General features: G+C 53.5%; 1 non-coding gene across 1 annotated transcript; it reads left to right on the top strand.

Annotated features, from left to right (window-relative positions):
* Positions 1–1,269: 1,269 nt before the first annotated feature.
* On the top strand, positions 1,270–1,348 carry LOC127488401 (small nucleolar RNA SNORD60). The gene has a single exon (XR_007916100.2). It is a non-coding gene; the product is annotated as a small nucleolar RNA SNORD60 (small nucleolar RNA).
* The last annotated feature ends 5,015 nt before the right edge of the window (positions 1,349–6,363 follow it).

Genomic DNA, 6,363 nt, shown 5'->3' with positions numbered 1-6,363 from the left:
GTCTCCCACATGGGTGCAGGGGCCCGCGCACTTGGGCCATCTGCCGCTGTTTTCCCAGGCTGTTAGCAGCGAGCCGTTACCAGTCGCGGGGGAAGAGGGGTTGCAGCGTGAGTGCCCATTGGATGGGGGTTTCACATACCGTATGCTGATTGGCTTGGGGCTCATAGAGATAGCGGGGGTCTCTTGGAGACAACCCAATTCTCCTTAGGGCCTCGGCCCCTTCCTCTGCCAGCTCAGCTTGGAAGACCACAACCAACTTGAAGGCATGATTCAAAGCTGCAAGGTCACATACGCATCACAAGGAGCTATAGTGGGGGAGGCACGGGTCCGTCTGGAGACAGGCCTTCCAGCCACAGCTGGCTGCCTGCTTGTGAGGACATTCTACCGTGTCTCAGGGGCCACAGACTCCCAGTCCCGCCTGATACCCTCAGGAGCCAGGTCAGAAGTGCAGCAGCCGGGACACAAACCAGTCCCGGCATGGGATGCTGGCATCACAGGCAGTGACTTCATCCACTACACCACAATGCCAGCCCTCAATTTTTAATTTCTTAAGCTTTTATTTATTATCATTTTGAGAGGCAGAGAGAGTTCTTCCATCTGCTGGTTCACTCCCCAAATGCCTGCAACAGCCAGAGCTAAGCCAGGCTGGAGCCAGGAGCCAGGAGCTCCATCCACATCTTGCACTTGGTGGCGGGTCCCAAACACGTGAGCCGTCATGTGCTGCCCGTCCCCCCCCCCCCCGCCCCGGGTGTGCATTAGCAGCAAACTGTACTGGAAGCAGAGGAGCCAGGACCCAGACCAGGCACTCGAACAAGCTGCGCGGCCTCCCCTGACCTAAGCACGGAGACAATCGCTTGTCCTAGTTTTTTTGTTTGTTTTTTTAAAAAGAAGAAAGGAAAACACTAGGAGAGACTTTTGGGAAATTCCCCGCTAGGATCGGTCCCAGGCAGCAGGGCGGTGGAGCGTGGTAGGGGTGGCCGGTGGGCTCAGGGGCCGTGGGGAGCTCCCGGCCCTGTGCTGAAGGTGAGATGTTTCTGTGCAGGGAAGGAGCGCTGGGGGCGCATTCTCCCTGTGGGAGGGGCAGGCCGTTGGCCACACTGTCGCAGTGCCAATCCTCCCTCTTCAGTGAGCTCCGCTCCAACTCTGCCTTCCTCATTGATGGGACAGTGCCATCCAGTTAACCTTGTGCCCCCAGGACCTAACTTGCCTGTCCCAGTGCAAACTGGAAACTCAGGACCCCTGTTAAAACGTCTCTAGACTTCGATAACCCGCAATTGATTGGATAAATTTCTGAAGCCTTCTATGAAAAGTACATGTGCAATCAGATTACATTGTGAGACTGAGGCGTGGGGGAAACTGAAGACTTTTTTTTTTTTAATTTTTGACAGAGTGGACAGTGAGAGAGAGAGAGAGAGAGACAGAGAGAAAGGTCTTCCTTTTGCCATTGGTTCACCCTCCAATGGCCGCCACGGCCAGCGCGCTGCAGCCGGCGCACCACGCTGATCCGATGGCAGGAGCCAGGTACTTATCCTGGTCTCCCATGGTGTGCAGGGCCCAAGTACTTGGGCCATCCTCCACTGCCTTCCTGGCCACAGCAGAGAGCTGGCCTGGAAGAGGGGCAACCGGGACAGAATCCGGCGCCCCGACCAGGACTAGAACCCGGTGTGCTGGCGCCGCAAGGCGGAGGATTAGCCTAGTGAGCCACGGCGCTGGCCGAAACTGAAGACTTTTAATACACTATGTTAGGGCAGCAGGACATCCGACCGAGCCCAGCCAAGCTGGCCAGGGCCCACGCCCACGCAGCTGGTCCTGCCTGCAAGGATGGGACTGTTTGACCAGCATTGTCCAGTGTGGAGCCACTGGCCTTGTGTGGCTATTGAGTATTTAAAATACTGTGTGCAATTGTGGAATTAATTTTTTTAAAGATTTATTTGTGTGCTTGAAAGAGTTACAAAGAGAGGGGGAGAGACAGAGATCTTTCATCTGCTGGTTCCCTCCCCAGATGGCCACCCAGGCATAAGCCAGAAGTCCAGAACTCCTTCTGGGTCTTACTGATGGCTGGAGGGTCCCAAACACTTGGACCGTCGTGTGCTGCTTTCCCAGGCACATTAGCAGGGTGCTGGGTTGGAACTGGAGCAGCCGGGACTCGACCTGTGCCCATTTGGGATGCCAGCATTGCAGGTGCCAGCTTAACTCGCTGCACCGCAGTGTCAGCCCCTGGAAGTGAATTTTACTTCCTCTTAACTGAAGTTAGACACCGATGGTTAGTGGATACCATATTCAACAGCACAGCCAGCGTCCCAGGGTTATTTTGGGAAATGGATGAGTTGGCCTGTCTGAAATTCTTACAGTAATGGCTAGGGAATAATGATTGTTGGCTTTAACATGTAATAATTATTACTATAAGCATGACCCAATTTTTTGTCAGGTATTCACTTCTCTGGAATAAAAAAAAAAAAGTCATCCTGTTACTCTTGCCAAAGACTGGCTCAGCCATGGGCACAAGTTTAGGCCTGCTGGAGGCTGAGTCATTTGAGAATTCGGTTATTAATTACTGAGATTTGACTTAATTCACTTGTTACGTACTTTTATTTATAAATTTGCAAGCCGTCTCTACATGGCTTCCTCAGCTACTGCTATTTTTGTCGTTTCTCTGAGCTCAGACCGGACTCACTCCTAACGCAGGCGAGATTTGACACTCCGTGAGGTGGCATCGTCGTAGTGGAACAGGAAGCACTTCACCTGGTCGGGCCTCGGGCGCTTTGCTGAGAGACAGCAGGGTCGGGCACAGGCCCTGGACTCAGACTTCGGGACGGAGCTACCCTTTCCCGCAAGCTGGCGATGTTCTGGTTTGTTTATCTGTATAAAGCGAGAGCAGTCCCAGTCTGCACCTCCCAGGCTGGGGTGGGAGCTGAAGGAGAGGAGCCCGCACACCGTCAGTTGTTCTAGAACGTTGGTCTCCTCACCCCAGTCTCAGCTCGCATGCTTCTCTGATCCTCAACAGCCTTCGCAAGAGTCAGAGACCCCAGCGGTCAGGTCTGAGGGCTGGCACTGGGGCATAGCGGTTAAGCCACTGTCTGCAGCATCCATGGGCGCTGGTTCAAGTCCCAGCTTCCCCACTTCCGATTCAGCTCCCTGCTAATGGCCTGGGAAAGCAACGGAAGATGGCCCACATGCTTGGGCCCCTGAACCCACATGGGAGACCCAGATGAAGCTCTTGGCCCCCGGCTTTGGCCTGGCCCAGTTCCAACCCAGCCCCAGCCGTTAGGACCATTTAGGGAGTGAACCAGCAGCTGGAAGCTTTCTCCCTCTCCTTTTCTCTATAACACTGCATTTCACATAAATATAAATCTCTTTTAAAAAAAAAAAAAGACATCAGATCTGGGTGGGGAAATTGCAAGTGAGAGGCACAGGAGGCGCAAAGCACGGTCCAGCCCTGAATTGGCCCGTGCTCTTGGACATGGACGTGGTAGCTGGTACTGAGAAGAGAAGAAACAGTTTGTTTTGAAATTTTAGTCGCTGCGGCTACTAAAACCCAAGCAGCTGTACGTCCTGGCAAGCAGCCTTGCAACTGCTCAGCTTGGGGGTCTTCTGGGGACCTGTTTTTCCATCCAGAAAATGGGCACATTTGTGACCGAGGTGATTTCTCATGGAGGACTGGGCTTCAAGGACAGAAGGCCCTGCAGAAGGAAATGCGTTAAGGAACGAACAGGGTTCACATGGGCTGTTGTTCTCGCCAGAAGAGCTGCGAGCCGTTGGCTCAGCCCTGGAAGGCATCAGATGGCAGGATGCAGACAGCCGCGTGCGCACTCGGTAATCTGGAGCGGCTGCAGCCTTTTGTTTGCTTTTCAAAAGCTCAGATTCCACTGAAAATTCCACTGTTATTCTCTTTTCACGGCACTTCTGCAGAGGCTCCCTGATTTGAATAATTACATACTGAACCGTGGGTAGGACTGGGGCTGGAGTTGATGGCGAGGGCTGGAAGCAGAGCCGACTGCTTCCTGCCACGGAGCTGCAGATGCCTGCGCAGCGGAGCGTGCAGCCCAGCGAGTGCTTCCAACAGACGAAGCTCTTAGCTCGTTCCATAGGAAACAGGCGAAAAAAGCACAATTCCCCTCGTAATGAGAGAGCAACAAATCAAAGCTACACTAAGATACCATTTTTTCAATCTAGCAGTTTGATGAATCTCTGAAAATGTGACACAGACTGTGTTGGCAAAGCTCAGAGGAAGCAAGTCCCGTACAAGGTTCACGGTCTGCGGGAGAACTCGGCAGAATCTTCCAGACTTGCCAGTGGAGCCAGCAGTCTCACTTCCGGGATTTGATCCACGGCCGTGCTTGTGCTTGCTACGTGTTTTGAGGTTGAGATGAAATTCGCAAACCACAGGGTCACTGCTCTCACGCACAATTCCGCGATTTCCGGCTCCTTCACAGGGTAAGCGGCCATCGCCGCTGCCTGATCCCTGACCGATTGCATCAGCCCGTCCCATCTGCTCCCCTCACCAAATCCTGCGCAAGCGCTCATCCCCGTCTGTCCAGTGGATTTGTCCACTCAGGACCTTCCACAGGAGAGCAAGCAGAACGGCCAAGTGCGTGGCGTTTTGCACCCGGCTTGCTCCGCTCAGGGTGATCTGTGCAGGGGTACCCGCGGGGCAGGTCCTGCCAGACTCTGCTCTTTGTGGCTGAATACTACCCCACGGAGCGGGAGCGGCGCCCTCGCTCACCCCCGCCTCAGCTGCTGCACCTGTGATTGGCTCCGGTTTTTGACATCACAGACAATGCGGCAGGGAATACTTGTGCACAAGCTTCGTGGGAACATGCTCTCCATTCTCTTGGGTGTGAGCCTAGGAATGGAGTCTCTGGATGGGTGATGACTCAGTGTAACTAAAAGGCTGTTTACTGTAGCGTTGTATGTAGCAGCAAAACCACAGGGAACAGTCAGTGTGTTCAACAGTGGAGGCCTGATGAAAGAAACAATGTCACTTCCACGCAAAGGACACTGCACACCCTTAAAAACAGGAGAATGGTCTCTGTGCACCCGTAAGGAAAGATTTTCAAAAGTATTCCAGGCCAGCTCTCTGCTGTGGCCAGGGAGTGCAGTGGAGGATGGCCCAAGTGCTTGGGCCCTGCACCCGCATGGGAAACCAGGAGCAGCACCTGGCTCCTGGCTTCGGATCAGCGCAGTGCGCTGGCCACAGCAGCCATTGGGGGGTGAACCAACAGAAGGAAGGCCTTTCTTTCTATCTCTCTCTCTGTGTCTAACTCTGCCTGTCAAAAAAAAAATATTAGCAAAAAAAATCCAAAAAGGGGCAGTGTCCTGACTTAGCTTTGCAATAAGACAATGAAGGAGCCTTGAAAGCTTACACAGAAAACTGGGAACTACCAGGTGAAAGGTCAGACAGTGGGTGGGTTACTTCTAATACACAGCCTTCCATGTGGCTTTCATTTTAAACTGGCTGAGTAGGTGACCCATTCAGAATAAAATCCAGAACGCTTCTGTAGAACGTGAGTGTGAGAGCTATTAGTTATCTGAGATGACTCCAAGCCAGGTCTGATCTGGGACAAATTACGTTACGAGGGCACTTGTCGCTCCCCCTCTTCACGGAGGAACGACACAGGACCCTGCGCTGTTCTTTCGTCTGCTCGGCCCTTCCCGGGTTTGCTGCTGGTTCTTCCCGGGTTGGCTGCCGACCCCTCCAGCTCCGTGGAGGGGCGGCTCCCCCTGCCACTTTCCCCACTTCCACGGAGGAGCGGCACACCGCCGGCCGGCTCTCTCGGGGGCTGCTCAGGTGTTCCTTCAGATAGATGTTCCCCTTAGATGTTCCTGGTGCATGTTGTCTCTCTCCTCCTTCATAGTCCTCTTCCACCAATCCCAACTCTGCTACCCACACACCGAGCACGCTGCTCTCCTCCAATCAGGAGCAGGATCAGCTCCTGCAGCTCATCAGACTGATGAGGCAGCTGCGTAGAGCTTGTTTGGTCTCTTTCTCCCAGCGCCATATTGTGGGAGAGCAGATACATAGAATAAGTCTTAATTCCAGTAACTTAGTCTAGTCTCAGTTGCTCCCCACAGGCACTCTTAAAAATTATTTTATTTATTTATTTGAAAGTTCGAGACAGAAACAGACAGACATCTTCTGTCTGCTGGTTTAATCCTCTAAGCTCTCAACACAGGGCAGGGTCAGACGGAAGCTCCCAGTTTAGTCTAGAACAATCTGGGTCTACCGCATGGATGGCAGAGACCCTAGGTGCTTCGTGTACCACCTGCCGCCGCCCAGGATGCTCCTTAGGGGGAAATTGGGTCAGAAGTGGAGCAGGGACTCGAGCCAGCCCTCTGACATGGGAAGCGCGCATCCCACGTGGT

Source organism: Oryctolagus cuniculus, chromosome 14 (genome assembly GCF_051225735.1).
Source record: "Oryctolagus cuniculus isolate XC-2025 breed Fujian yellow rabbit chromosome 14, ASM5122573v1, whole genome shotgun sequence".
Lineage (NCBI taxonomy): Eukaryota > Metazoa > Chordata > Mammalia > Lagomorpha > Leporidae > Oryctolagus > Oryctolagus cuniculus.
Note: the sequence above shows the minus strand (reverse complement) of the source record. Positions and strands in the feature narration are given on the sequence as shown.